Here is a 21,164-nt window from a genome sequence, read left to right as displayed (position 1 = left end):
AAAAAGGATAAGTATCCTTTCCAAATTTACCTTACCCAACCATGTCAGGCACATACTGGCATTTAGTATGGGCCAAATATTATTCTAAGTAATTTTACAAAATTAACTAGTTTAATAACGTCAATGGGCCAGGCACGGTGGCTCATGCCTGTAATCCCAGCACTCTGGGAGGCTGAGGCAGGTGGATCACGAGGTCAGGCATTCAAGACCAGCCTGGCCAAGATGGTGAAACCCTGTCTCTACTAAAAATATAAAAATTAGCTGAGCATAGTGTTGTGTGCCTGCAGTCCCAGCTACTTGGAGAGCTGAGGCAGAGAATTGCCTGAACCTGGAAGATGGAGGTTGCAGTGAGCCAAGATTGGGCCACTGCCCTCCAGCCTAGGTGACAGAGCAAGAAACGGTCTCAAAAGAAAAATGCAAATGATAGATTAGAAAACCTAGGTAACATTTCCTCTAAGCTAAATGGTAAAGAAAAGAATATGATCCTAACCAATTTTTTCACTAGAGGCCAAACTTGAGCAAGATCTAATGAATGACATTGGCTTTAAGGTTGCATCAGGTACTCTGACTCAGTTTATGGCATTTGCACACATAATAAAGTTAACAGAGATAATTTCATCGATTTGTTTTCAGTGAATTGCAAATGCTTCTATTCATATACATCTGGTTAAGTAGATATACTGAGTCTATTTCTTTTAACTAAACTACCTAAATACTCAAATACTTTTTAAGTAAGTAGAATATGAAAACATGGATCTCTAGGCATATTTTATGTGTCATAATAATAAAACTGCTCATATTTGACACATTAAGAAGGTGAGAGCCAGATGTGTGCAGCTGCGGAAAGGTATGATGTGTGTGCCCGTGAGTTCTGCTAGGCTGATCCCATGCTATAGTTACTAGGAAGTTCTTGGGTGTCCAAGCCCTAATTACTCTGTGAAATCCAAGTTATGCTAAGTGCGATGTCTCACACCTTTAATCCCAGCACTTTGGGAGGCCAAGGCAGGCCGATCACCTAAGGTTGGGAGTTCAGACCAGCCTGACCAACATGGAGAAACCCCGTCTCTACTAAAAACACAAAATTATCTGGGCATAGTGGCACATGCCTGTTATCCCAGTTACTTGGGAGGTTGAGGCAGGAGAATGGCTTGAACCCAGGAAGCAAAGGTTGCAGCGAGCCGAGATCAAGCCATTGCACTCCAGCCTGGGCAACAAGAGTAAAACTCTGTCTCAGAAAAAAAAAAAAAAATAGAAGTTACTTTGACTAAAAATAATTATAAGTGGCTGAAGTATTCTAATAGCCATAGCGACTAAGAAAAAAAACTCGGTTTGTGCTGGGGTTTTTGTTTGTTTATTTGTTTTTCCAAGTAAAAAGAGTAGTCTTGTCATAAAGACATGGTTGTCATTTTTTGTTGTTGTTTTTTTGGTCTCTGGACCAAAATTCTTAAAACTTTTAAGGCTCTTGAAGAGCATTTACAGTTATGGCTGGTTAAATCTGATGGTTTCCTAGACTTCATTTCTTTGTGTTGGGAGAATAAGTTACACAAGCTTTTAAAAGAAAAAGATTCTGAGAGCCATTTCAAAAACTTCCAGAGATAATTTATGGATGTAGTAATTTCAATATCTTAAGCTTATTACCTCATGGGTTAACCTTTGAGATTTTTATGATCATGAAGAGGGACCTGGTCAGTTAAAATTGTGAAAGACTTTGAAATAGGCACAAAAGGTCACTGGATGTCATGATGAATGCACCACTCCAGACCATCTGACCTTCCATTGTGTCTGAATCATTTACAATGTAGTGGATTGTAGAAAACAAATAATAATACAAATGATTCTTGTCTATAAAAATGCAAACAGATTTTGTCTAGTGGAATACAACTGATTGTTGCCCTGTAGACACCTGATCAATACCCTGTGGATATTGATCAGTTTCAAATCTATTTGCAAATTTATTTCAGCATTCCTCATTGGCACTTGTTCTTCCTCTCTCTCTTCACATGTAATACACACATGTATATATGCATATAATGCATTTTGAATCCTTTGTATTATGATTGTATGTATATATCTTTTTATGTATATAATGCTTCCTTTGAAATTTCTTTTTAATCAGTTATATCTAATTTTCTCATTAATTAATCAATTAAATTATTGGATATGTATTCATTAAAAAATAAACAACTTTAGAAATAATTTGCTCTGGCAACAGTAAGAGGCAGGTGGGAATGAGGTGCATTCCCGAAGAAGAAACAACATGTGTAAAAACCCCCATAGTAGAGACAGCAAGACCCAGTGAAGAAACTCAAAGAAGGTAAGGTAATGGGACCGATAATATGAGATAAAGCTAGGGAAGGTTAGTCAGGATTCTAGCATGCTGGGAATTTCAGGCTACATTGAAGAGTTTCCTTTCTATTTTTATGTCAAAAGAAATGAAAGTCGATTAAAGTACTTTAAGGTGGGGAAAGGGAAATGGATTTTAGACACTTAGATGTGATTTCAAAAAGGTAGGCTTGTGCGGGAATTAATCGGAGAAGAGACTATAGAAGTGGATTGCTTGGCTCAAGCCTGTAATCCCAGCACTTTGGGAGGCCGAGGCGGGTGGATCACGAGGTCAACAGATCGAGACCATCCTGGTCAACATGGTGAAACCCCGTCTCTACTAAAAATTACAACAAATTAGCTGGGCAAGGTGGCGCGTGCCTGTAATCCCAGCTACTCAGGAGGCTGAGGCAGGAGAATTGCCTGAAACCAGGGGGCGGAGGTTGCGGTGAGCCGAGATCGCGCCATTGCACTCCAGCCTGGGTAACAAGAGCAAAACTCCGTCTCAAAAAAAAAAAAAGAAGTGGATTGCTGTAGTTCAAGTGAGATATTATGGAAGTTTGAAAAAAAAGTGTTGGCCTTCGAGCTGTAGAAAAATGGATTAATTTGAGAGGTATTTTCTAAACCAAAGACTTATCTGTTCAATAATCTACTGATGAATAAGAAGTATTCTGTCATTTCAAATATAAAATTAATCTAACTTGGTTTTGGATGTGCATTTGAGTCACTGTTAGTTTGCTTCATAGAGTAGTGACAAGAAGGAAAGAGAGATAGAAGCACTTGGCAAATCACTAATGACAGGCAGCATTTGTTGAGGATGAGTTTTTGAACAAAGATTGAGGCAGAGTTGCAGGCTGCTAACATTGACCAGAAAAAAAAGTTTACCAGAATGTAGAAAGGATGGAATTGCCTTATTTTCTAATGATTATGTGTGTGTATGTGTGTGTGTGTGTGTGTGTGTGTGTGTGTCTGAAAGGATATAGTGTTGACAGTAGTAGAACCTCTAGTCAGTCACAGAGATAAAAAACAGGCTCCAGTTTCATGTAACTGAAGAAGGTGAAGCTGGGAAAGTTGTGTTTCTGTCATAAGCACAGCATTACCTGTCCCAAAGGAACTTGACATAGGATTGCAGCTGCCAGCTTCCTTCATCTCCACCGCAAGCACTTGGAATCATTGTTGAAAATAAATATTCAAGAACTCACAAATGTATTTTTCTTATAAAGAGAAATCTTGAAAATGTTACCCTATATGCATAAGACACTTCTATTACAGTTTCTAATACCTCCATTCAGTAGGCTGCCTTGGCATTTCTAGGGTGTTCCTACACACGTCAAGAGAAACATCAAAATGAAACCAAAGCACAGTTGGGGGTTATAGGATTGTGTTTATTGGATTAGAGAAATTGCAATGAACATAGAGTATTGTAAGAAACCTCAGTCTACAGAGTTAAGAAGGAAACTACACATACCTAGCTGAGATCCTAAGACTTTAAAAATAGTCCTTTAAAGAACTCTGTGATAACCTCTTATAAAACAGTGTGTTAGCACCACCATGAATTGCTTATTCTTCACAAAAGGAAAAAGGCATCTTCGTTATTGGGAAATCAGGCAGATACCACGTTAATTATATAGTCATTCAACCTCCCCAGTAATAGTACCAACTGACATTGATTTCCCTCATTGATGGACTGAGATCGCATCATCTAAGTAGTAGTTCAGCCAAAAATGTTCAACTATACTGTAAACATGAGGAAACAATCTAATGAATCCAAATCGAGAGATCTTGTAGTCTTAAAATAGCGTTTATTAATTTAAAAATACTGGAGAAGCAATACCTGCAACGTGTGACCCTTGGTTGCATCCTGATAAAAAGCAAAATGAAAACACAAAGAAACACAAAACAGTTACAGAGGACATTATTGCAATAATGGGGGGAAGCTGATAATGGAATGCACATGATATAGCAGAATTGGATCAGTGTTAAATTTCCTAAATATTTTAGTGTATATGGTTATATAGAAGATATTCTTGTTCTTAGGCAATACATGTTCAGGTGTTACAGGATGAAGCAAGAAACTGAAGGTGAGGTTGATATGGCAAAATGCTAACAATTGAGTAAATTTATTGAAGAGTTTACATATGTCTGTTGTACTATTCTTTCAATTTCCCTAAGGGTTTCATTTTTTTAAATAATAACTTGGGAAAATAAAATTATTAATAATTTAAAATCCACTGTTTTTAATGGATGGTTGTTTTCAAATAAAAATCAGTGCTAAATGATTTCATAATTTTAGGTGCCTTGTTCATTCTCAAAACAAACCCGAAAGTTACATGCTCATTTCATTATAGATGAAGAATTATGAACTCAAGGCAATAAGAGCTATAAGTCAATTCCTCATTTCCTGACTCCAATGTCATTGATTGGCGTGCTTTGCAGAGGGCAGGCTACTGTTTGGCAACTATCCTCACAACCACTTCTTCGACCTCTCTCAGGACCCACATGGGAGAAATTCTCATTCTAGCAATGGGTATCTGAAAACCAGAGAATGCCCTCCGAGAAAGAAAATTGTTTCTTTCTATGTCTTTATCTAACCCCTAGTCCATAATTTTTACTATTTTTAAGAGCAGTATTCCTTAAAGCTCTTCTTACATACACAATAAATATCTTTCTCTTAACATTTGCTTCAGTTCCTCCACAGAATCCTTACTAGCATTTTTCCTTGAAGTCCTCAACTTCATGTTTCCTAGTGAGTTTATCTACTAAAATATCAAGCAACTCTTTTTCCGGTTTAAACTTCACTGTGGCCTATCTAATTGATTTTTCAAATGCAACTAACAGCTACGTAACCTCTGGTGTACACCCTGCAGTTATTATTGTGTTATCCTTATAGGCCTTCCCCAGGGGGCTGCTCCACTGCTGCTAACATTAGACCTCGCCATTCTCTTTCCCAAGGATCTGCTGCACAGAGCCACTGGCACTGCAGACACCAGCACTGTGCAGCCAGCTGCCGTCAGAAAGCCTTGTTCCTTTCTTGCCATTTTGTAAATTTTGCTATTGACCTGGAATATATACAATTATCACTTTTTAAAAGAACTTCCAGCATGATACTGGTATGTGTATATATGTTTCTTTTCTTGTTAGGACTTATTTTGAGATAAGTTTCTAAAATATAAGAGAGAACACAGTCATTTTCAAAATTCTTTTTTTTTCTCCCTGTTTTCAGTGGAGGATTCAGGTTGAATATAATATCATTTTAGAATTCAAGGATATCTACATTTATCTGAAACCCAGGTCAAATGCACTCATTAAAAGTGAATTTGGATAAGCTGAGATTTGAGTGTGGAGACAGAGGACATCTTAAGGGAAAAGAAAATAGGGATGGCTCAACAACAATGATTCTGTCAGTGATGAGTGAAAAATGAATAGAGCAGAACAATGATGTGGGCCTCATCTATCTCTGCTGGCCTATCCCTGGCTCTTGGAGGACAGGGTACAATAAATAAATGAAACTTATTTCTCTATAATTTTAATAGACACTGAGAACACTTAATCAGTATCTCAGCACTGCTGGAAGTGATAGAGTCTGAAGCAAGTTTGGCAATGGCAAATGACTGAGACAGAGGTAGTGGTCATCGTATCAGTGCGGGCAGCACCCATGCTGGTGACTGCAATGATCTCTTCCAGGCCTGGGTTACAGAAAATGTGTACCATGGCATGATTCTGGCCTTAGGTAATAGCAACCTCCACTTGGCTTCTTCACACCTCAGTAGAAACCATTGTAGGAATTGGTGTAATCCCTTTAGTTATTGGCAATTAATGGGCAAAATCACAATGAGTCAGAGAAGAAAAAAGGCAAAACAATTACATTCCACATGCTGGCAGAAGAACCTAATTCCTAGGCCACGTGCATACAAGATTCCTGTGGAAAGTCAACCAATTAATTTAGAGGCAATTAGAACTCCTAGAGTTCCTCTATACTGGATAAAGGGGAGAAAGGCAGAGAACCACTGTAGTTGGCTCCAACCCTCATCCTATTATTACTTCAAGTTGGAATATCCATAAGTATGAATGCTAAGCTTTTTCTTTAAAAAAAAAAAAAAATTTCTATGACACCGTGCTGTCATAGCCTGCAATTTCTTCTTGATTAATAATCAATAAAAATACTAACTTCCTCTGAAGAAGTTATTGGAAATAGCACAAAATAGAAACCAATTATCAAACATCTGAGATCCTGGAGATTTGGGGATAAAATGCAAGAAAATTTAGAGCTCAGTAAGAGGAACTAAATTTATTATCAACTGATAAATGTAGTTTAAGAAACACCAATAGCAGTGTCACCATGCTATTTCTTAATGTATTGTAGTGAACAGGCAATTGAGGTAGAAACATATGAAATGTCTACAACTGGGTAAAGAACAGTTGTTATGAAATTATTATAATGGATTAGCTCTGTTCTATGGCTAATAAAATCCAACTAGGCATTAACTCACATCAAGGGCCTCCTGGAAATGCAATGTCTAGGTGTCTACCATCAACTTGCCAAAGACCACCAGAAACACCTGGTGTTACAGAATATCATGTAGCTTTTTACAAAATATATATAACTTTTTACTCTCTGTGTGTGTAAGGCCTAAAATAATGGGAAATAATTCTTACTTCATAATTCTATTATTATTAGGATGAAAAGAGTTAGCATTTTATTAATCACTTAGAATAAGACTAGGCACATAATACATATCACATATGTGTTTAATAAACAAATTTAATATTGTCATTAACTATTACTGTTTTATATTTTCTATAGAACCTTCAGTCAAAATTTTAGACTGAAAGAATTCTGTGACTATTTCAACTAGAACATTGCATACATATTTTAGATTAGTATGATTAGTGAGAATTGACATACAAAAGAACTGAATTTTCTTATCTAGGAACATAATGTACTTTCCTCATTTATTCTGGTCTTCTTTACATCTTTGAAGATACTTGGTAGTTATTTTGAGATATAATTTGCATATTTTTTATATCCTTAGCTATTGTGGTTTATTTGCATACGGACTCATGATTTTCTTAAACATTTTCTGTGTATACATTCTTGATGTATAAGAAAGCTGCCAATTTTTGTGTTATCTGGTATCAGGTATCTTCTTGAACTTCCTTATTCTTTCTAGTTGTTTTTCTGTTAATTACCTCATATTATCGAGGAAAATCATCATATCACTTAGAAATGTCAATTTTTCAAATGATGCCATTTTTTTGGCTTTTTCTTGTCTAATTTTTCTTCTTAATATTGTCATAAATTGAACTTCCAATCTAGTGCTCAAGAGAGGTAACCAAGAACTGAGTAACATTAGATTATTCACTGTCTTTTCTTCATTTTTCTTCCTTCCCAAATTTAAGAATCTCATTAGCATATTTTCATTTGTCTTCCCCCATTTACTATCACTTATATTTAATTCAAAAAGGGTTTTACTTTTAGAAAAATCATTACTTTTTCATTGTGTATCCAAAAAAATTAGTCATAGCTATGCATTTACTCTTTTGGGTTTTTTCCTTAAACTTTTTTCTTTTGCTTTATATCTTCTTTTTCAAATTAAATAAAATTGCTGGAATATCACCTTTAGAATTTATTTCTGGTACAGCATGCATAGGGAAGTTTTCTAAATCATTGCATTTCTGGAAATGTCTCTCTTGCTCTATCATCTAATGTTAGTTTGACTGTATGTAAGATCTTATGTTTAAAATCTTTTTTCCCTCCGGACTTGGAAAATATTTTCACTGAGAAGGCTGATGCCATTCTGATCATTGCTTATTTATTTAGATTTCATCTCATGCTTATTTCTCTGTATAAAATCTGGGAAACCAATGGGCATATTTGCATTATTCTTTGAGGATATTAAAAATTATATTTGCCCCTCCCTGCTTTATTTTTCAACAGAAGACATAACAAGAGAATCTTATCAAAGTTCTTGTAACTGTAAGGAAACTTAGAAGTGATGCTAAAGCAGAAATTGGAGTTCTGGAAATCAGCTGTAAGTAATAAAAATTGCTGACTCATTTGAGTGAAAGAATGGAAAGAGTAGAGAGCCAAATGAAGAATCTCAGGACAATTCCACAGCTGCGGAGACAAGGGATCTTTCTCAGCCCTGTTTCAATAGTTGATGATATTTTTTTCTCCTCCATCCTATGAATATAATAGTCAGGTTTGCCCAACAAGGTAAAGAATCACCTGTATTTAGTGACATATTATGTTTGTTTCTCCAACAGCTCATTTTCTCCAAAGTACTCATTCTTTTTTATTGTTTTATCAATAGCTCTAGGAAGCAATATAGAAGCTTTCAGTATCAAATTTGATGATTAATTTACAATACAAAAGTTTATTTTACTGTGACTGTGACACTCTGAAGGCTTTTCCCATGTGAGTGATATAATGATTTGTTATTTTATATATTTTCTTGAAATATTAGAACTATCTATTGATTTATAGAACTATATACAGACCACTACTTTTGAATTTAAATATGATCAAATACTTTGTATCTTCCATTTTTATAATTTTATTGTTTTGTTATAATTGTATTATACAATGATTATGAAAACAATGAAAAAATAGATGTAAAGAAGACAAAAATGAAAACCACATGTATTCTATTATCCAGAAATAGGTATTACAGTATTTTGATGTGCACATTTTCCATTCTTTCTCTAAGCCTAATTGTACTGAGACTTGAACATGGGATATTTGTATATCGGCAATGTTTCTTAAGACCATGTTTGAAACGATGTTTTTCTTTATATTCTGTTTATTTCTATAAATATAATTTTAGTTTTGATTTAATGAGTCTTAATATATGGTAGTATATAAAGGAAAGAGACTTTGAATTTTACCTATTTTGAATCCAATTTACAAGAAAACTGTAGGGTATTTCTTTCCTAGAAAAGTTTCTGCTTGGAGGTCCTGGATCTGGGAGTGATTGAGTTTCTCTCTATGACCTTTCTTCTAACAGGGTGGTCCAAAGAGAGATAGCTTTGAAGTTACCTGAGATCTTGTTAAAACTGCAGAATGTGGGTCCCGCCACAAAGTAACAGAACCAGAATCTGCCATTTAACAATACCCCGACATGATTTTCATACACACGAAATTTGGAAAACAGTTATTCAGCTACAGCTTCCATTGGACTTTTCTGGCCAATGCTTTAGTTCTTCCCAAGTTCTCGAAACACTAGTTCCTCCTTTGCCCCTTCCAACCTAGAAATGGCAATGATTTCTGTCTTGCAGCACTCCCTCAGTTTATGTTCCCTCATTCCTTGTAGATTCCTTCAACTGTACTCAGATATCCACAAATATCTCCTTCTGTATAGTGTATTTAGAGTCCCAGATGTGTGTGCTTTTTGTTTCCTCCTGGAAACCTAAATGATCATCTCTTGATGTGTGTACTTGGGCATGAGCAGAGCAGAGAGTTGGCCGGACACTTTCTCTATCTCATTCTTTCCTGAGGTCTTTCCATTCTGAGTTCATAAAATTCCACTTCATCAATTCTTCCATACCTTACCTCTCAAATGCAGTAGAATCTGTCTGAACTCTCATATGGTTTAGTTGGTTTCTCTCCTGTTTTTGTCATTTTCAAGTCAACATAGACTTACCAGTTTTTCAGCCAAATTCTGGTACAGTGTAAATGTTCCCCTTCAGAGACAGTTTTTTAGCAGATATGTCAAAATTTGTTGTGCATACTTTTGCTTTGATAAAATGTTTTGCTTAGTCCCCATAATAAACTCATGTTATACTTTCAAGGCTAAAAAGAACTGAAAAAGGAGATTATATAACTTTTCCAAGATCACATAGTTGTAGATAGCAAGCATTTCTGATTCTAGAAGTCTTTCTTTTAACAGCAGATATCAGACCCACCTGCACATATTTTTGCTCATTACTTTTAGTTAAACATTTTCTGAGGAAGTCATCTAATTTCTTTAGCAAAATATATACTAGACTCCTAATCATTCTGACAGTTTGAGCCGCAATCAAATAGTCAGACCCTGTTCACCAATCTCATCTTTACAGTCAGACAGTCATTCTGCTAAAAGTTAGTTTCTCTCTTCAGCAGACATCTACTCTGCTTAAGGATGATAAGGCCAATTCTGTATAGGCATACATGGGACTGTAGGTATAAACTAATTTGCCCTCCGAAATTGAGACCTAGGCCTGTTCGTAGGAAATGAGAAATTCTGGAATCTCATGAAAACATCTTAACTGGTCTTTCCAACCATCTGCTTACTGTATTCCATTAGAGCACCACCTCTCTCCCAGTTGCTCCCAGGGTTTTTGCATTTTCATTATCCTGAAGGTCTTATGCCTTCTAAGGTAGGACTAGGTCACAGGACTGTCATAGTATTTACTGGGGCTTGGAGAAGTACTTTTTCTTTTCTTTTTTTTTTTAGGATCAGAGAACATAGTCAGTGTCATATTTCATAAACCTGCTGTCATACTAAACCATCTACCCCAAATGAGAGGAGCTGTAATCAAGCACCATCAATAATTTTGCCTAAGAAGACATCTTGGTCAATCCCATTTAAAATTAGAACACTGTGCTTTTCACATTTTGGGGTGAAACACTTGAATTTATGGTGGTAGATACTATGCTAAGTGCTTTTCTATGGCTTATCACATTTAAATCTAACCACAACTTTTGAGGTGGGTATTACTATTTTCTTCCTTTTATAAATATGGGAATTGTCATTTTCTAATACATAAGTACTAAGCCCACCAAGGTGACAATGGATTTACAAATCAGACAGTGGAAATAATGAGGAAAAATAGTAACTCTAGCACATTTCTATTGAGTGTAAATGTATGCCATGTAGAGAACTATTCACCAATATTTAGGGAAGTTGCAGATGTATCTATCCTATTATATGACAAGAATATATCTAGTTATACATCCCAAGGTAACTCTCCCCATCAAGAATATTCATTGAAGACTCAGTTGTAATCATGAAAATAACCTCACTGTTCAACCCAAGGCAAATATAGTAAGTTATGCTTACCTACAGAATATTAAAGAGCAACTAAAAAGTATGATTTAAAGTTATAGAGATTGAAATGGTTAAATATCAAACATAAAGTCAAGTGAAAACAAGGAAAATGTAAAGTGAATATATTTTATTATATAATTTATTTAGTTGGATACCAGTAAAATCTTGACAAATATTTTTTATTTCTAACTGTATAGTAGTAAAGTATTAAAAATGTTGAATATGAAGTAAAACATACTTCTCATTGGAAGGATACCTAAGATACACACTTAAGAATTTCGCCTTGTTATTATACCTGGATAGTGGGTACTCATCTCATGTGTTTAGCTAAGTTAGTTTATATACTCTTCTCTAATTTTAATAAAGAAGGGAGAAAAGTAGGAAAAAACCAAAAGCAAAAAAAAAAAAAAAAAAAAAAAAACCAAAACAGTATGATGCTAATAAAAAATACTATGACACATATGAATGAATACAAATGAAACTGGGGAAATCTGAATAAAACCAGTGGCTTATACCAATAGTAATATTGTGGTTGTCATGTATGAATATGATTTTGTAAGATGTTACCATTGGGGGAAATTGAACAAAGTGTATTCAGAAACTTGCTGGGTAATTTTGTACAATTATCTGTGAATTAATTATCTCAATAACAGTTTTAACTAAAAGAATTATGAAAAAAATAAATTTAAAAATAATGTTCCCAAAAATGTACCTAAGATGTAATTGGCTTTTATCAAAAATGTAAAGACTAAATAAATAAATGTAAAGAAATAAAGAAAATCTGTAACATTTGTCAGTCACAAAACATTGCTTTTGCTTTTCAAGTTAATTATTTTCTGGAAAGCACCTTTGTCCCATAGAGGTAATGAAATTGGCAAAGTTCCCTATTCCTCTTCCAGGGCGTGGGATGAGGTAGTGGTGTGCCGCTTCGGTGCCTTGCTGCTCAAGCCTCTAGGGGGAGCATTCAGAGGGGCAGGCTGTGGGGCTTGACCCCATGGCAGCATCTAATGTTTACAGCTGAAGCCCCAGTGGGCATGTGTTAGAGTGTACTCTTTCAGTTTAGCCATCCATTGGTGGCTTGTGTTAACCAGCTCAATTAGACCCTCTGCTTTATTGAAAGGACAGAGGGCTTTCCTGTATTCTGGAGTCTTACTATACCAGAAAAATCGGATAACAAGTGGGATTGGAGAATGAGTGCAAGGATTTATTGAGTAGAAGCAACTCTCAGCAGATAGATGGGGAGCCAAGCCAGAAGATGAATGGAGTGGGAAGGTGGTTTTCCCTGGAGTCAGGCCGCTCAGCAGCTGAGCTCTCCTCGGTCCACCCTTGGCGGAACTCCACTTTGTACCCCTGGTGGTGGCCTCCTTGCATCTGCTGGTGTCTGCTGATGTGTTCTTCCACCAGCCTGTTCCTCTAGACATTCATCCTCTTGTGTGTCCTTCTGCTGGTATGTTCCTCTCGACATCCAGCCACTGGTTTGCTCTGCCCGTGTGATCCACTTGACATCCAGCAACCTGTGTCTCTGCCGGCTGGGGTCTCTAGGTTTTTATAGGCACAGGATGGGGGCATGGCGGGCCAGGGTGGTGTTGGAAAATGCAACATTTGAGTCCTCATCTAAGTCCCCGGGAACAGACACAGGGGTGGAGCCTTAGCTAGGGACCCTCCCTTCTCCCAGCACTTCCTTTTCCCCACCCATATCAATAGCATGTGTGCTAGGCTTGTTTATTAGGCAACAACATGGCCAAAAATTGTCTGCCTTCTGGAAATTACAGATATAAATGTGATCCTTAATAAATTACTAAATAGATAAGAAAGAAAATATTCTAATTCACAATCTGTATATATAAATAAACAAACCATCTTTGTTGATAATTGCTCATATAATTTACAGTAAGTCTACATCAAAGTCTACATCTTAACACAAAAGTTGACAACCAAACCAGGGTATTTCAAGATTGATCTCACACTCACTCATAATAATCTTTGGTGACTGAAAAATGCCGAATTCGAGCCTGAATTCAAAACTTTTGAACTGACATCTCTTATGACATGGCCCAAAGGTTTATACATTGACATAAATGTTCTATTCATATGTATTGTTGCTGTACAAAGAAACTTGAGAACTGTTTATTTGAATACTCAAATTATCTTTGTTGGCTATCACAGTTTATTATAAAGTCAACCAACTGTAATCAACACTTTCTGTACAGCTTGCATTGTAAAATTGTAAAATCTATACCCCTTAAATCTAGCAGGTTATTTTGTGTCTAACAGGGCATGAGTAAGTGCCAGTGTGTAGCCAAGTGAGACCATGAAAGCTACTGTGATGTTTAGACCCTAGGTGTGAACTTAAGGGCAATTCAAGAGACAACAGGATTTGTGAACATTTGTATTAGTACAAAATAACTTATGCATGAAAATAATGTGTTTTTGTCATGTGTGAGAGCATGAACACTCCTCAGTTTGTCCCTAGCAATGTCTAGCTCATTGTAATGTTCAAAAATATGTTTTAATTAAATGAATGAGATCTTGGAAGCACACAATATTCCACAGACAGAGTTTTGGAAGATATTTTTTTAAAAATACTTTTAACCAGCCCTTGGAATAATTAGGCTTTCCTACTGGCAACCACACTAATAATCACAGGTAAATGTTTAATTTCGTTGTCTTTCCACATCCCCAAACTATTTTGAGATCACCTGATTTTAACCTGCAGCCAGAGTTGTCTTACTGAGCTAATGGAGAGTCATGTGGCACTCGTCAGGGGGCAGTTAAATAGAGCTGCTCATGCTGCTTCCTTATTACCCAATTACCTGACTGACTCTTGCAAGTTATAGCTCATGGAATCCTGAAACCGGGCACACCAGGACACCTGATCAAACATGATTTTCAGGCCCACAAGTCACAGTTCAGCTGTATCTCAGACCAAAGACCTGCTAAGCTCTTAAAAGGATTTAGCCTCAAGTATTTTAAATAGCTTCAGAAAATGCAAAACTTTCTGTCAGTTTGAATGGTTCCTGTCACTTTTTAGAACACCTGGCATTCAAATATTTAAATTACAATTCCAGCTTTAATGTGAAGGAACTAACAATAAATCCTTTCTCTTCCCATAATACTTTGGATCTGACTTTTCTTTAATTTTCTAAAAATGCAGATTTGGGAAATGAAATTAGCAATGCAAGGTGAACCTAGTGTGAATTTTACTGAAGATTATGTAAATGCAGGAAATTATAATTCTATCAGGATGTCATTACATGTGTCTACTTAGACACACATTTTCTGCTATGTTTAAGTTAAACAAAACACTAAATGACTATGTAGTATGACATCTCATTAATATGTTTCCATTCACATCTGTGCCTTTAGTATAAAAAAAAGGACTGCTTCAGTGATAAGAGATTAGGCCCTTTAATTAGAAACAAATGACAAATCACCGTTAACCCCATGTGATGCTTTCTAAAACTTCTATCAAATATTCCTCTTAAAATATTATTAAACATAAGTTCTCCAGATCTACTTCCTAGAAAGTGCCATTTAACAAAACCCAGGCAGGATGTTAATACTGGGGCGGAATTACAGGTTGCCAAACCGTTTCCTGTGAGAGGATTGACAGGGGATCATTTTGTTATGGGGCCACCTCCAGTGTGTTGTGACAACCACTCATTACACCTCTAAGCAGAGCACTCAGCTGTAGGTTTCTACAAGATGCAAATGGCTCCAAATGGGTTCAATTTAGAGTGAGTGGATAATGTATCACTCACTTCTCTAAGGTAGAAGCTTTTAATTTCCCAAGTACCGTGAAGAGAGGAACATTTCAGTTTCTAGAAAAGAAAAAAAAAAATTTAGTTAACCAACTATGCCTGAGAAATGGAGTCACAATAGCAATATCTGTTACATTGTAAATAAAAACACTTCACCTGCCTTATTTCCCCTTGGCCCAAAACAAAACACCGAGTGGTCAACTGAGCATCACCTCTCAATAAATATAATTATCCACTTAAGAGCTCAATGTCAAAAACTAGTAACCTCTAAGTGATGGTAGATTTTTCTCTTACAAAAGGAACTGCTTACAAAGCTACTATAATTAATTATAATAATACTCAAAAAGTGTTTAAAACACATTTTGATATGGAAAAAAATATTATGGAAAGCTTTTCACAGTTGGACTTTAATATTTTAGTGTGCTGGCTTTTATACCCCTCTGTGATTTTACTCCCTCTGTTCTATTACTGATTTTAGCAAGTGTTGCTAACAATGGAATACAACAGCCTCTACTACCAGCTATTTAGAAGAGAGGTATGCTGATGTGGATTGGAAAAAGTCAATAAGCCCATTTAAGATTCCTGTGTTTAACAAAGCCACAGGAGAAGCCAGCGAGCTACCAAGCATACCCATGTTAAAAGACAGTTGTTTTTTGCTCTGAGTACATTAATGAGCAGAATTTTCTTTGCTATAAATCATCAGCATCACTCTGGCCATGATTGCTGAATCCTCTCTGGGTGTCAATGTCCTTTTGTTTTGAGTACTTTACTAAGAAATTAATTATCCTCTAGGAATCCACTGAGATGGGTCTATACCTGACCTATGTAAAAATAATAATGACTCTGTCTGAAAAGATATGAACTGAAAGTACAGAAAGAAGGTTTCTTTAAATCTTCTATATGATGTAAAATACTAATAATACTGAAAGTTTGCTCTTCATTTTTATTAAATTAAGTTTTAAAGATTATTTTCCATAAAAATACTGTTATATGATTTTTATAATATGTATTTAATTTATACGTATCTGTTACAGAATTATACATATAAATATAAAAAATATATATGTCATTCTCTGTATGAATATAAATATTCTAAATAGCTGGTGTGTGTGTATATATATATATATATATATATATATATATATACACACACACACACGCATACATATATACATTTAGGGAGAGAGAGTACACTTTATTTGGGAGATGGTAGGAGAGAACAAAAGTGATACAGAGAAGAGAAGGCAGTCACTCAAGTATGTGTTATCAAGCAAGTTGTTTAATTTTGCTGAGGCACTCTGGGGGTTGGTGCATATTGCACTGGCAGCCCAGTTACCTAGATATGGAGTAATGGAAGCTGGAATTTACAAATCTGTTTCCAGCAGTTACTGGCTTGTTGCTGTTTCTAGAGTATAATAGTTCTCCAACATTTAGGTAATTTAATTAAATAAACAATCAAGGAGTAGAAAACTGTTGGCTTTCTGCTATTGTCCCTTTTTTCTTTAGTAGTAGAATGCATAATTTTTAGTTAGTCATGTGGCTTTCTGTATTAAGATTATATTTCCCAGCCACCCTTAACCAAGTTCTCTTATAGTAAGACATACTCAGAAGTGTCTGTGACTTTTTTGAGCCGTGATGTGAAAGGGAAGTTTCTCTTTTTTGAACTTGGCCTTCCTTCTACTGGCTGGAATGTGAACCTAAAGGGTGGCGCTCTAGCAGTCATCTTGGACCATGAGAATAACATCCTGTGATAATTAGAACTAAATTCTAGAACATGTATCTCCAGATTTATTATACATGTGAAAGAAATGCATTCATATCTTATTTAAAACATCACTTTGTCTTTTCTGTCACATGCGGTTAAACCTAATGTCAATTGTTTAAAATAGCTTAAAAATCTTTATGATACCTTAGCAGACATTTCACAAAAGACATGATATACTTTTATGCAGAAAATAATAACAAAAATATTACAACATATTAAGGAATAGAATGAATTAGATAGGAAAGCTCATTACTAAAAAAAGTTGTTTTCTCCTAATTTAAACTGCAAAACCTGTGCAAATGCAGATAAATTCAAAATATTTTTTCACCTTTATAGATTTTTTTTCTAAATATTATAAGAGAAAAACCCACATATAACTGAGGAAATCTTGAAAAGGGAAACTTATCAAGCTGAAAGTGTTCTTATAAAATTATATTGAGAGTTCAATATTAACACAGGTTTAAAAAATTGAACAAAATGATCTATATAAAAGCCTGTGTAATATATAACTATATGGATATATATGTGTATATATGCACATTTATGTGTATACATGCATATACCTGTATAATAAAGTTGCAATAGCAGATCAGCGCTAAAAATGATGGAAGAGGAAAAAAGTGAATATCAACTTCATAGTAATGTAATTAATATTCAGTCCATTGATTGATTCAATCCAGTTGAACCAGAGACCTAAATATAGGTAGTAACATATATATAGAAGTAACATTTCAAAATATTTAGAAGAAAATATAGTATATTTACGACTTTGAGCTAAGGAATAATTTCTCAAACAAGACACAAACCCTTGATATTATAAAGCTTTCTGTATAAATTGCACTCTAATAAAATTAAACATTTCCATTTATCAAATTATAAATAAATAAATGATAGTTCTGTGTTTGCCAAAGTTGAGGGCTTCTTACATATATTGATGGATCTACTTCTTACATATATTGACTGATATCTCATGTTTGCCTAAAATGTGTAAAACTAAGCTGTGCCCAACCACCTTTGCCACATGTCATCAGGACTTCCTGAGGCTGTGTCTTAGGCACATCCTCAATCTTGACAAAATAAACTTTCTAAATTATTTGAGATCTGTCTAAAATTTTTGCAGTTCATAGAACTATCATTTTGGAAAACAATTTAGCAATACCTAGGAAAGTGGTAGAACTACATAACTGCATCTTTGGTATTCTTCAAGTTATTGGCAGGCACACACACTCACACATACACAATATTGAAAGTGGATCCTAGTAGGAGGTGACTGGATCATGGGGGCAGGTTCTCATGAATAGTTTAGCACCATCCCTTTTGGTACTGCCCCCTTAAGAGTGAATGAGCTTTCTGAAATCTAGTCATTTAAAAGTGTGCAGCAGCTCTCACCTTGCTCTCTTGCTCCTGCTCTATCTGATGTGTGTGCTCCTCTTTTGTCTTGTGCCATGATTGTAAGTTTCCTGAGGCCTCCTCTAAGCACATGCTAGCATCATGCTTCTTATCCAGCTTGCAGAGCCATGAGCTAATTAAATGTCCTTTTCTTTATAAATCACCTAGTCTCAGGTATGTCTTTGTAGTAATGTGAGGATGAATTAATACAATGCATAAAGAAACTCTTGTTTAGAGTGCTAGGAGAAACATTTCAGAATGTCCATAGTGGCATTTTTGAAACAGCAAAATACGGGGATAAAATCCCACCAATAGAATAACGAATAAATGTTGATATATTCATACAGTTGAGTACTGTAGAGTAGGGAAGTAAATGAGAATAGTTATATACAGAAACATGTGTGAATCTCTAAATATAATATTGAGTAAAAAAAAAAAAACACAGAAGAACACATACGATTCTATTTATTTAAAGTTCAAAATAAAAGACAAAATATAAATGGATTTCTACTTCTGTCCATGAATTATTATCTGCAATAGAAATTTCCATTCCATCATAAAAACAGTATAAAATAGATGGAACTGTTTACAGATATTTGACAACATGCTGCACAGAACTGTGATTCCAATGAGAAAGAAAGCAAACAAGATGAGCCATACATGTGCCCAGTTTACCACCGGGATTCAGTTTCCAGGCCACATCACAGGGAGAAGAAAAGGAAACAGAGCCTGGAGTTCACACTGAGGTGAGAAAACTTGTAGGTCTTCAGGAAAACTGAGACAGTTTTAGATAAGAATATTGAAAATGATGGTACCATAGAGAAGCAAAACTTCCAAGATCTTCAGAAGGGTCCCACTGAGTACCACTGGCCATGTACTGATGGAGTCATGCATAGAAATACCCCACAAGAAGAGAGCAGAAATAATGATTCCTTGTATCAATGAGAAGCTAGAAATAATTGAAGTTGTCACTAACAGAGCAACATCATAACATAAATAAATAATCAGTCCAGGAAATGTGGCTCATGACTCTAGTTCCAGCATCTTTGGAGGCCAAAGCAGGAGAATCACTTGAAACAAGGAGTTCAGGAACAGCTTGGTCAATGCAACGAGACCCCATCTCTACAATAAATAAATAAATAAATAAATAAATAAATAAATAAATAAATCATCCAGGAGTGTTGGCATGTGCTTGTAGTCCCAACTACTCAAGAGGCTGAGACAGGAGGATCACTTGAGCCCAGGATTTGAGGTTACTGAGGTTATAGTGCACTATGATTGCACAACTGCACTACAGCCTGGGTGACAGAGCAAGACCCTGTCTCTGAAATAATAATAATAAAAACTTTGGTTAGAATTCTCAGAAGGGATTTTTGTTAGTGGATAAATTAGCCTCAGAATAAATGCTACATTGATCTTTCCCTAACAAAGATTAAAAAATTAGCTACAAAAGGGTCAAATTGGTCTACATATTTACTTACCTGCATGCCAGAATAGTCTAACAGTCTTTAAGATAGTATTACTAAATTCAGTACTCAGCACCATAAATTTCAGAATGCCTGGAATGCAAAAAGTATTCCAGACATACAAAGAAGTAGAAAAAATTAATTAATAGAAATAGATTTGACGATTAGGGAGAAGAGAGAATTAGAAGACAAAAATCTTAAAACAACTTTTATAAAATTTAGAATAGACTAAAGATGACCTCATGGATGTAATGAAGACAGAGAATGAAGATTAAAAAAACACTACACTGGAACTTGTAGAGATAAAAATAAATATAAGACATGGAAAATACATTCAATAGAATTAACAGGTGATTAGATATGCAGGACAAAAAAGAAATTTTGAATTTAACATACCAATATAAAGTATTCAAAATGAAGCAAAGAGAAAAGTAAACACTATACAATAATAGAGTATCAGTAATCTGTGGAACCGTATTCGTTTTCTATTGCCACTGTACAAATTATCAGAGATGTGAATTAACCAACACAGATTTGTTATTTTACAGTTCTGTGATTAGAAAGTCTACATAGGAAGAATTGCATTAAGTGCAAATAATCTAGACATTCCAAATAAAGGACAGAAAGTTTTACATTGGATGAAAAATTGAGACTAAACTATATACAAAGTTTATACAAAGATATGCTTTAAATATAAGTGCAATATTTATTAAAGCAAAATAATAAATCAACAAAAAGTCAAAAATTCTATAATAATACCAGAGAAGTGAGCTTCAAGCAAAAATAAAAATTAACAGAAGACTTATTAAAATGAAAATGAGGTCAATTCATCAAAGAATCATAATTACCTCACAGGTGTATGCACCCAATATCAAAATTTTAAAAAATGAAATAAATTGAAAGAACTAATAAAAGAAATACACGAACAATTATGCTCTGAGATTTCAATTCCTTTTTCCCAGTGATTGTAGAACATATAGTCACAAATCAAGTAATGACAGAAAAAACTTTCATAAAATAATAGTCAATCTGACCTAATTGACAGTTTCGAACACTTGCTCCATCAATAGCAGAATATATAGCATTACCAAGTAAACATGAAATATTGACAAAGACAAATCATGATTTGAACTAAAAAGCAAGCATAGAATGTCTTTTTTTTTTTTTTTTTTGAGACTCAATTTTGCTCTCGTCTCCAAAGCTGGAGGACAGTGGTGTGATCTCAGCTCACTGTAACCTCTGCCTCCCAGGTTTAAGGGATTCTTTTGCCTCGGCCTCCCAAGTAGTTGAGATTACAGGTGTGCATCACCATGTGCAGCTCATTTTTGTGTTTTTAGTAGAGACAGCGTTTCACAGTATTGACCAAACTGGTCTCGAACTCCTGACCTCAGGTGATCTGTCCACCTCAGCCTCCCAAAGTGCTGGGATTATT

The sequence above is a fragment of the Callithrix jacchus genome, chromosome 6, assembly GCF_049354715.1.
Source record: "Callithrix jacchus isolate 240 chromosome 6, calJac240_pri, whole genome shotgun sequence".
In the NCBI taxonomy this organism is placed as follows: Eukaryota; Metazoa; Chordata; class Mammalia; order Primates; family Cebidae; genus Callithrix; species Callithrix jacchus.
The sequence above is the reverse complement of the archived record's forward strand: the minus strand, read 5'-3'. Positions refer to the sequence as shown.